Consider the following 11364-nt stretch of genomic DNA (forward strand, 5'->3'; position numbering starts at 1 on the left):
CTGGCTCGAAGGACATGTGTTTTTCTCTCTTGTAGAGCAGAGGACTGTATGTTGCATGTCTGTATTTTATGTAATAAATGTAACCTTGTGTATTTTACTGTCTTTTTACTGCCATGTGCTTAATGGAGTTTTGCATCTGTCCTTGAAGATAATTGGATTACTTCCCAATTATCTCCAGGATAGAAGACTCTGTGGAACTGGTTTTGGGCAGAAAAGTCATGCTTCATTTGGTCACAAAGGACTACGATCTATCTTTTGAACCACTGGACCAATTTGTATGATTTTGACGTATGTTTGTATTTGGAGTATGCTGATTCTGAAAATGTAAGTTTTATGTGAATGTGATGCATATTTTTAAAGTTATGAATAATGTGGAAAAACTGTATTTCTCTGCTTGTGATAATTACATTACCCATTTTGTAATGGCACCCCTTTATGCCCAGGGTGCCATTACAAAAGATGCGAGCGGAAAAGTGGGGGATTAGCTCAAATGGTAGAGCGCTCGCTTAGCATGTGAGAGGTAGCGGGATCGATGCCCGCATTCTCCAGTGGCTGCTTCTTCTTTTAAATGAAGGGTGCTTAGTTGAACTTTTTGTTTACCTGGATGTCATTGCCACAGCAGCATGTTGCAAAATGTTTAACTGCTTACCTGATTCTTCAAAAATTTCCTACTTTGACATTGAGTGAACTCACAAATTACCTTCGATAGCTCAGCTGGTAGAGCGGAGGACTGTAGTTGGTATATGATAGCAATCCTTAGGTCGCTGGTTCAATTCTGTCTCGAAGGACATGTGTTTTTCTCTCTTGTAGAGCAGAGGACTGTATGTTGCATGTCTGTATTTTATGTAATAAATGTAACCTTGTGTATTTTACTGTCTTTTTACTGCCATGTGCTTAATGGAGTTTTGCATCTGTCCTTGAAGATAATTGGATTACTTCCCAATTATCTCCAGGATAGAAGACTCTGTGGAACTGGTTTTGGGCAGAAAAGTCATGCTTCATTTGGTCACAAAGGACTACGATCTATCTTTTGAACCACTGGACCAATTTGTATGATTTTGACGTATGTTTGTATTTGGAGTATGCTGATTCTGAAAATGTAAGTTTTATGTGAATGTGATGCATATTTTTAAAGTTATGAATAATGTGGAAAAACTGTATTTCTCTGCTTGTGATAATTACATTACCCATTTTGTAATGGCACCCCTTTATGCCCAGGGTGCCATTACAAAAGATGCGAGCGGAAAAGTGGGGGATTAGCTCAAATGGTAGAGCGCTCGCTTAGCATGTGAGAGGTAGCGGGATCGATGCCCGCATTCTCCAGTGGCTGCTTCTTCTTTTAAATGAAGGGTGCTTAGTTGAACTTTTTGTTTACCTGGATGTCATTGCCACAGCAGCATGTTGCAAAATGTTTAACTGCTTACCTGATTCTTCAAAAATTTCCTACTTTGACACAAAGGACTATGATCTATCTTTTGAACCACTGGACCAATTTGTATGATTTTGACGTATGTTTGTATTTGGAGTATGCTGATTCTGAAAATGTAAGTTTTATGTGAATGTGATGCATACTTTTAAAGTTATGAATAATGTGGAAAAACTGTATTTCTCTGCTTGTGATAATTACATTACCCATTTTGTAATGGCACCCCTTTATGCCCAGGGTGCCATTACAAAATATGAGAGCGGAAAAGTGGGGGATTAGCTCAAATGGTAGAGCGCTCGCTTAGCATGTGAGAGGTAGCGGGATCGATGCCCGCATTCTCCAGTGGCTGCTTCTTCTTTTAAATGAAGGGTGCTTAGTTGAACTTTTTGTTTACCTGGATGTCATTGCCACAGCAGCATGTTGCAAAATGTTTAACTGCTTACCTGATTCTTAAAAAATTTCCTACTTTGACATTGAGTGAACTCACAAATTACCTTCGATAGCTCAGCTGGTAGAGCGGAGGACTGTAGTTGGTATATGATAGCAATCCTTAGGTCGCTGGTTCAATTCTGGCTCGAAGGACATGTGTTTTTCTCTCTTGTAGAGCAGAGGACTGTATGTTGCATGTCTGTATTTTATGTAATAAATGTAACCTTGTGTATTTTACTGTCTTTTTACTGCCATGTGCTTAATGGAGTTTTGCATCTGTCCTTGGAGATAATTGGATTACTTCCCAATTATCTCCAGGATAGAAGACTCTGTGGAACTGGTTTTGGGCAGAAAAGTCATGCTTCATTTGGTCACAAAGGACTACGATCTATCTTTTGAACCACTGGACCAATTTGTATGATTTTGACGTATGTTTGTATTTGGAGTATGCTGATTCTGAAAATGTAAGTTTTATGTGAATGTGATGCATACTTTTAAAGTTATGAATAATGTGGAAAAACTGTATTTCTCTGCTTGTGATAATTATATTACCCATTTTGTAATGGCACCCCTTTATGCCCAGGGTGCCATTACAAAAGATGCGAGCGGAAAAGTGGGGGATTAGCTCAAATGGTAGAGCGCTCGCTTAGCATGTGAGAGGTAGCAGGATTGATGCTTCTTCTTTTAAATGAAGGGTGCTTAGTTGAACTTTTTGTTTACCTGGATGTCATTGCCACAGCAGCATGTTGCAAAATGTTTAACTGCTTACCTGATTCTTCAAAATTTTCCTACTTTGACATTGAGTGAACTCACAAATTACCTTCGATAGCTCAGCTGGTAGAGCGGAGGACTGTAGTTGGTATATGATAGCAATCCTTAGGTCGCTGGTTCAATTCTGGCTCGAAGGACATGTGTTTTTCTCTCTTGTAGAGCAGAGGACTGTATGTTGCATGTCTGTATTTTATGTAATAAATGTAACCTTGTGTATTTTACTGTCTTTTTACTGCCATGTGCTTAATGGAGTTTTGCATCTGTCCTTGGAGATAATTGGATTACTTCCCAATTATCTCCAGGATAGAAGACTCTGTGGAACTGGTTTTGGGCAGAAAAGTCATGCTTCATTTGGTCACAAAGGACTACGATCTATCTTTTGAACCACTGGACCAATTTGTATGATTTTGACGTATGTTTGTATTTGGAGTATGCTGATTCTGAAAATGTAAGTTTTATGTGAATGTGATGCATACTTTTAAAGTTATGAATAATGTGGAAAAACTGTATTTCTCTGCTTGTGATAATTACATTACCCATTTTGTAATGGCACCCCTTTATGCCCAGGGTGCCATTACAAAAGATGCGAGCGGAAAAGTGGGGGATTAGCTCAAATGGTAGAGCGCTCGCTTAGCATGTGAGAGGTAGCAGGATTGATGCTTCTTCTTTTAAATGAAGGGTGCTTAGTTGAACTTTTTGTTTACCTGGATGTCATTGCCACAGCAGCATGTTGCAAAATGTTTAACTGCTTACCTGATTCTTCAAAATTTTCCTACTTTGACATTGAGTGAACTCACAAATTACCTTCGATAGCTCAGCTGGTAGAGCGGAGGACTGTAGTTGGTATATGATAGCAATCCTTAGGTCGCTGGTTCAATTCTGGCTCGAAGGACATGTGTTTTTCTCTCTTGTAGAGCAGAGGACTGTATGTTGCATGTCTGTATTTTATGTAATAAATGTAATCTTGTGTATTTTACTGTCTTTTTACTGCCATGTGCTTAATGGAGTTTTGCATCTGTCCTTGGAGATAATTGGATTACTTCCCAATTATCTCCAGGATAGAAGACTCTGTGGAACTGGTTTTGGGCAGAAAAGCCATGCTTCATTTGGTCACAAAGGACTACGAACTATCTTTTGAACCACTGGACCAATTTGTATGATTTTGACGTATGTTTGTATTTGGAGTATGCTGATTCTGAAAATGTAAGTTTTATGTGAATGTGATGCATACTTTTAAAGTTATGAATAATGTGGAAAAACTGTATTTCTCTGCTTGTGATGATTACATTACCCATTTTGTAATGGCACCCCTTTATGCCCAGGGTGCCATTACAAAAGGTGCGAGCGGAAAAGTGGGGGATTAGCTCAAATGGTAGAGCGCTCGCTTAGCATGTGAGAGTTAGCGGGATCGATGCCCGCATTCTCCAGTGGCTGCTTCATTTTTTAAATGAAGGGTGCTTAGTTGAACTTTTTGTTTACCTGGATGTCATTGCCACAGCAGCATGTTGCAAAATGTTTAACTGCTTACCTGATTCTTCAAAAATTTCCTACTTTGACATTGAGTGAACTATCAAATTACCTTCGATAGCTCAGCTGGTAGAGCGGAGGACTGTAGTTGGTATATGATATCAATCCTTAGGTCGCTGGTTCAATTCTGGCTCGAAGGATATGTGTTTTTCTCTCTTGTAGAGCAGAGGACTGTATGTTGCATGTCTGTATTTTATGTAATAAATGTAACATTGTGTATTTTACTGTCTTTTTACTGCCATGTGCTTAATGGAGTTTTGCATCTGTCCTTGGAGATAATTGGATCACTTCCCAATTGTCTCCAGGATAGAAGACTCTGTGGAACTGGTTTTGGGCAGAAAAGCCATGCTTCATTTGGTCACAAAGGACTACGATCTATCTTTTGAACCACTGGACCAATTTGTATGATTTTGACGTATGTTTGTATTTGGAGTATGCTGATTCTGAAAATGTAAGTTTTATGTGAAATTGATGCATACTTTTAAAGTTATGAATAATGTGGAAAAACTGTATTTCTCTGCTTGTGATAATTACATTACCCATTTTGTAATGGCACCCCTTTATGCCCAGGGTGCCATTTCAAAAGATGAGAGCGGAAAAGTGGGGGATTAGCTCAAATGGTAGAGCGCTCGCTTAGCATGTGAGAGGTAGCGGGATCGATGCCCGCATTCTCTAGTGGCTGCTTCTTCTTTTAAATGAAGGGTGCTTAGTTGAACTTTTTGTTTACCTGGATGTCATTGCCACAGCAGCATGTTGCAAAATGTTTAACTGCTTACCTGATTCTTCAAAAATTTCCTACTTTGACATTGAGTGAACTCTCAAATTACCTTCGATAGCTCAGCTGGTAGAGCGGAGGACTGTAGTTGGTATATGATATCAATCCTTAGGTCGCTGGTTCAATTCTGGCTCGAAGGATATGTGTTTTTCTCTCTTGTAGAGCAGAGGACTGTATGTTGCATGTCTGTATTTTATGTAATAAATGTAACCTTGTGTATTTTACTGTCTTTTTACTGCCATGTGCTTAATGGAGTTTTGCATCTGTCCTTGGAGATAATTGGATCACTTCCCAATTGTCTCCAGGATAGAAGACTCTGTGGAACTGGTTTTGGGCAGAAAAGCCATGCTTCATTTGGTCACAAAGGACTACGATCTATCTTTTGAACCACTGGACCAATTTGTATGATTTTGACCTATGTTTGTATTTGGAGTATGCTGATTCTGAAAATGTAAGTTTTATGTGAAATTGATGCATACGTTTAAAGTTATGAATAATGTGGAAAAACTGTATTTCTCTGCTTGTGATAATTACATTACCCATTTTGTAATGGCACCCCTTTATGCCCAGGGTGCCATTACAAAAGATGAGAGCGGAAAAGTGGGGGATTCGCTAAAATGGTAGAGCGCTCGCTTAGCATGTGAGAGGTAGCGGGATCGATGCCCGCATTCTCCAGTGGCTGCTTCTTCTTTTAAATGAAGGGTGCTTAGACTGTATGTTGCATGTCTGTATTTTATGTAATAAATGTAACCTTGTGTATTTTACTGTCTTTTTACTGCCATGTGCTTAATGGAGTTTTGCATCTGTCCTTGGAGATAATTGGATCACTTCCCAATTGTCTCCAGGATAGAAGACTCTGTGGAACTGGTTTTGGGCAGAAAAGCCATGCTTCATTTGGTCACAAAGGACTACGATCTATCTTTTGAACCACTGGACCAATTTGTATGATTTTGACGTATGTTTGTATTTGGAGTATGCTGATTCTGAAAATGTAAGTTTTATGTGAAATTGATGCATACTTTTAAAGTTATGAATAATGTGGAAAAACTGTATTTCTCTGCTTGTGATAATTACATTACCCATTTTGTAATGGCACCCCTTTATGCCCAGGGTGCCATTTCAAAAGATGAGAGCGGAAAAGTGGGGGATTAGCTCAAATGGTAGAGCGCTCGCTTAGCATGTGAGAGGTAGCAGGATCGATGCCCGCATTCTCCAGTGGCTGCTTCTTCTTTTAAATGAAGGGTGCTTAGTTGAACTTTTTGTTTACCTGGATGTCATTGCCACAGCAGCATGTTGCAAAATGTTTAACTGCTTACCTGACTCTTCAAAAATTTCCTACTTTGACATTGAGTGAACTCTCAAATTACCTTCGATAGCTCAGCTGGTAGAGCGGAGGACTGTAGTTGGTATATGATATCAATCCTTAGGTCGCTGGTTCAATTCTGGCTCGAAGGATATGTGTTTTTCTCTCTTGTAGAGCAGAGGACTGTATGTTGCATGTCTGTATTTTATGTAATAAATGTAACCTTGTGTATTTTACTGTCTTTTTACTGCCATGTGCTTAATGGAGTTTTGCATCTGTTCTTGGAGATAATTGGATCACTTCCCAATTGTCTCCAGGATAGAAGACTCTGTGGAACTGGTTTTGGGCAGAAAAGCCATGCTTCATTTGGTCACAAAGGACTACGATCTATCTTTTGAACCACTGGACCAATTTGTATGATTTTGACCTATGTTTGTATTTGGAGTATGCTGATTCTGAAAATGTAAGTTTTATGTGAAATTGATGCATACGTTTAAAGTTATGAATAATGTGGAAAAACTGTATTTCTCTGCTTGTGATAATTACATTACCCATTTTGTAATGGCACCCCTTTATGCCCAGGGTGCCATTACAAAAGATGAGAGCGGAAAAGTGGGGCATTAGCTCAAATGGTAGAGCGCTCGCTTAGCATGTGAGAGGTAGCGGGATCGATGCCCGCATTCTCCAGTGGCTGCTTCTTCTTTTAAATGAAGGGTGCTTAGACTGTATGTTGCATGTCTGTATTTTATGTAATAAATGTAACCTTGTGTATTTTACTGTCTTTTTACTGCCATGTGCTTAATGGAGTTTTGCATCTGTCCTTGGAGATAATTGGATTACTTCCTAATTATCTCCAGGATAGAAGACTCTGTGGAACTGGTTTTGGGCAGAAAAGCCATGCTTTATTTGGTCACAAAGGACTACGATCTATCTTTTGAACCACTGGACCAATTTGTATGATTTTGACGTATGTTTGTATTTGGAGTATGCTGATTCTGAAAATGTAAGTTTTATGTGAAATTGATGCATACTTTTAAAGTTATGAATAATGTGGAAAAACTGTATTTCTCTGCTTGTGATAATTACATTACCCATTTTGTAATGGCACCCCTTTATGCCCAGGGTGCCATTTCAAAAGATGAGAGCGGAAAAGTGGGGGATTAGCTCAAATGGTAGAGCGCTCGCTTAGCATGTGAGAGGTAGCGGGATCGATGCCCGCATCCTCCAGTGGCTGCTTCTTTTTTTAAATGAAGGGTGCTTAGTTGAACTTTTTGTTTACCTGGATGTCATTGCCACAGCAGCATGTTGCAAAATGTTTAACTGCTTACCTGATTCTTCAAAAATTTCCTACTTTGACATTGAGTGAACTCTCAAATTACCTTCGATAGCTCAGCTGGTAGAGCGGAGGACTGTAGTTGGTATATGATATCAATCCTTAGGTCGCTGGTTCAATTCTGGCTCGAAGGACATGTGTTTTTCTCTCTTGTAGAGCAGAGGACTGTATGTTGCATGTCTGTATTTTATGTAATAAATGTAACCTTGTGTATTTTACTGTCTTTTTACTGCCATGTGCTTAATGGAGTTTTGCATCTGTCCTTGGAGATAATTGGATTACTTCCCAATTATCTCCAGGATAGAAGACTCTGTGGAACTGGTTTTGGGCAGAAAAGCCATGCTTTATTTGGTCACAAAGGACTACGATCTATCTTTTGAACCACTGGACCAATTTGTTTGATTTTGACGTATGTTTGTATTTGGAGTATGCTGATTCTGAAAATGTAAGTTTCATGTGAATGTGATGCATACTTGTAAAGTTATGAATAATGTGGAAAAACTGTATTTCTCTGCTTGTGATGATTACATTACCCTTTTTGTAATGGCACCCCTTTATGCCCAGGGTGCCATTACAAAAGATGAGAGCGGAAAAGTGGGGGATTAGCTCAAATGGTAGAGCGCTCGCTTAGCATGTGAGAGGTAGCGGGATCGATGCCCGCATTCTCCAGTGGCTGCTTTTTCTTTTAAATGAAGGGTGCTTAGACTGTATGTTGCATGTCTGTATTTTATGTAATAAATGTAACCTTGTGTATTTTACTGTCTTTTTACTGCCATGTGCTTAATGGAGTTTTGCATCTGTCCTTGGAGATAATTGGATCACTTCCCAATTGTCTCCAGGATAGAAGACTCTGTGGAACTGGTTTTGGGCAGAAAAGCCATGCTTCATTTGGTCACAAAGGACTACGATCTATCTTTTGAACCACTGGACCAATTTGTATGATTTTGACGTATGTTTGTATTTGGAGTATGCTGATTCTGAAAATGTAAGTTTTATGTGAAATTGATGCATACTTTTAAAGTTATGAATAATGTGGAAAAACTGTATTTCTCTGCTTGTGATAATTACATTACCCATTTTGTAATGGCACCCCTTTATGCCCAGGGTGCCATTTCAAAAGATGAGAACGGAAAAGTGGGGGATTAGCTCAAATGGTAGAGCGCTCGCTTAGCATGTGAGAGGTAGCGGGATCGATGCCCGCATTCTCCAGTGGCTGCTTCTTCTTTTAAATGAAGGGTGCTTAGTTGAACTTTTTGTTTACCTGGATGTCATTGCCACAGCAGCATGTTGCAAAATGTTTAACTGCTTACCTGATTCTTCAAAAATTTCCTACTTTGACATTGAGTGAACTCTCAAATTACCTTCGATAGCTCAGCTGGTAGAGCGGAGGACTGTAGTTGGTATATGATATCAATCCTTAGGTCGCTGGTTCAATTCTGGCTCGAAGGATATGTGTTTTTCTCTCTTGTAGAGCAGAGGACTGTATGTTGCATGTCTGTATTTTATGTAATAAATGTAACCTTGTGTATTTTACTGTCTTTTTACTGCCATGTGCTTAATGGAGTTTTGCATCTGTCCTTGGAGATATTTGGATTACTTCCCAATTATCTCCAGGATAGAAGACTCTGTGGAACTGGTTTTGGGCAGAAAAGCCATGCTTTATTTGGTCACAAAGGACTACGATCTATCTTTTGAACCACTGGACCAATTTGTTTGATTTTGACGTATGTTTGTATTTGGAGTATGCTGATTCTGAAAATGTAAGTTTTATGTGAATGTGATGCATACTTTTAAAGTTATGAATAATGTGGAAAAACTGTATTTCTCTGCTTGTGATAATTACATTACCCATTTTGTAATGGCACCCCTTTATGCCCAGGGTGCCATTACAAAAGATGAGAGCGGGAAAGTGGGGATTAGCTCAAATGGTAAAGCGCTCGCTTAGCATGTGAGAGGTAGCGGGATCGATGCCCGCATTCTCCAGTGGCTGCTTCTTCTTTTAAATGAAGGGTGCTTAGACTGTATGTTGCATGTCTGTATTTTATGTAATAAATGTAACCTTGTGTATTTTACTGTCTTTTTACTGCCATGTGCTTAATGGAGTTTTGCATCTGTCCTTGGAGATAATTGGATTACTTCCCAATTATCTCCAGGATAGAAGACTCTGTGGAACTGGTTTTGGGCAGAAAAGCCATGCTTTATTTGGTCACAAAGGACTACGATCTATCTTTTGAACCACTGGACCAATTTGTTTGATTTTGACGTATGTTTGTATTTGGAGTATGCTGATTCTGAAAATGTATGTTTTATGTGAATGTGATGCATACTTTTAAAGTTATGAATAATGTGGAAAAACTGTATTTCTCTGCTTGTGATAATTACATTACCCATTTTGTAATGGCACCCCTTTATGCCCAGGGTGCCATTACAAAAGATGAGAGCGGGAAAGTGGGGATTAGCTCAAATGGTAAAGCGCTCGCTTAGCATGTGAGAGGTAGCGGGATCGATGCCCGCATTCTCCAGTGGCTGCTTCTTCTTTTAAATGAAGGGTGCTTAGTTGAACTTTTTGTTTACCTGGATGTCATTGCCACAGCAGCATGTTGCAAAATGTTTAACTGCTTACCTGATTCTTCAAAAATTTCCTACTTTGACATTGAGTGAACTCTCAAATTACCTTCGATAGCTCAGCTGGTAGAGCGGAGGACTGTAGTTGGTATATGATATCAATCCTTAGGTCGCTGGTTCAATTCTGGCTCGAAGGACATGTGTTTTTCTCTCTTGTAGAGCAGAGGACTGTATGTTGCATGTCTGTATTTTATGTAATAAATGTAACCTTGTGTATTTTACTGTCTTTTTACTGCCATGTGCTTAATGGAGTTTTGCATCTGTCCTTGGAGATAATTGGATTACTTCCCAATTATCTCCAGGATAGAAGACTCTGTGGAACTGGTTTTGGGCAGAAAAGCCATGCTTCATTTGGTCACAAAGGACTACGATCTATCTTTTGAACCACTGGACCAATTTGTTTGATTTTGACGTATGTTTGTATTTGGAGTATGCTGATTCTGAAAATGTAAGTTTTATGTGAATGTGATGCATACTTGTAAAGTTATGAATAATGTGGAAAAACTGTATTTCTCTGCTTGTGATGATTACATTACCCTTTTTGTAATGGCACCCCTTTATGCCCAGGGTGCCATTACAAAAGATGAGAGCGGAAAAGTGGGGGATTAGCTCAAATGGTAGAGCGCTCGCTTAGCATGTGAGAGGTAGCGGGATCGATGCCTGCATTCTCCAGTGGCTGCTTCTTCTTTTAAATGAAGGGTGCTTAGACTGTATGTTGCATGTCTGTATTTTATGTAATAAATGTAACCTTGTGTATTTTACTGTCTTTTTACTGCCATGTGCTTAATGGAGTTTTGCATCTGTCCTTGGAGATAATTGGATCACTTCCCAATTGTCTCCAGGATAGAAGACTCTGTGGAACTGGTTTTGGGCAGAAAAGCCATGCTTCATTTGGTCACAAAGGACTACGATCTATCTTTTGAACCACTGGACCAATTTGTATGATTTTGACGTATGTTTGTATTTGGAGTATGCTGATTCTGAAAATGTAAGTTTTATGTGAAATTGATGCATACTTTTAAAGTTATGAATAATGTGGAAAAACTGTATTTCTCTGCTTGTGATAATTACATTACCCATTTTGTAATGGCACCCCTTTATGCCCAGGGTGCCATTTCAAAAGATGAGAACGGAAAAGTGGGGGATTAGCTCAAATGGTAGATCGCTCGCTTAGC

General features: G+C 39.2%; 1 non-coding gene across 1 annotated transcript; it reads left to right on the forward strand.

The window, feature by feature from the left end:
- Positions 1-7385: 7385 nt before the first annotated feature.
- On the forward strand, positions 7386-7458 carry TRNAA-AGC (transfer RNA alanine (anticodon AGC)). Its single transcript has one exon. It is a non-coding gene; the product is annotated as a tRNA-Ala (tRNA).
- Positions 7459-11364: the final 3906 nt, after the last annotated feature.

Source organism: Pelobates fuscus, chromosome 4 (genome assembly GCF_036172605.1).
Source record: "Pelobates fuscus isolate aPelFus1 chromosome 4, aPelFus1.pri, whole genome shotgun sequence".
Taxonomy (NCBI): Eukaryota; Metazoa; Chordata; class Amphibia; order Anura; family Pelobatidae; genus Pelobates; species Pelobates fuscus.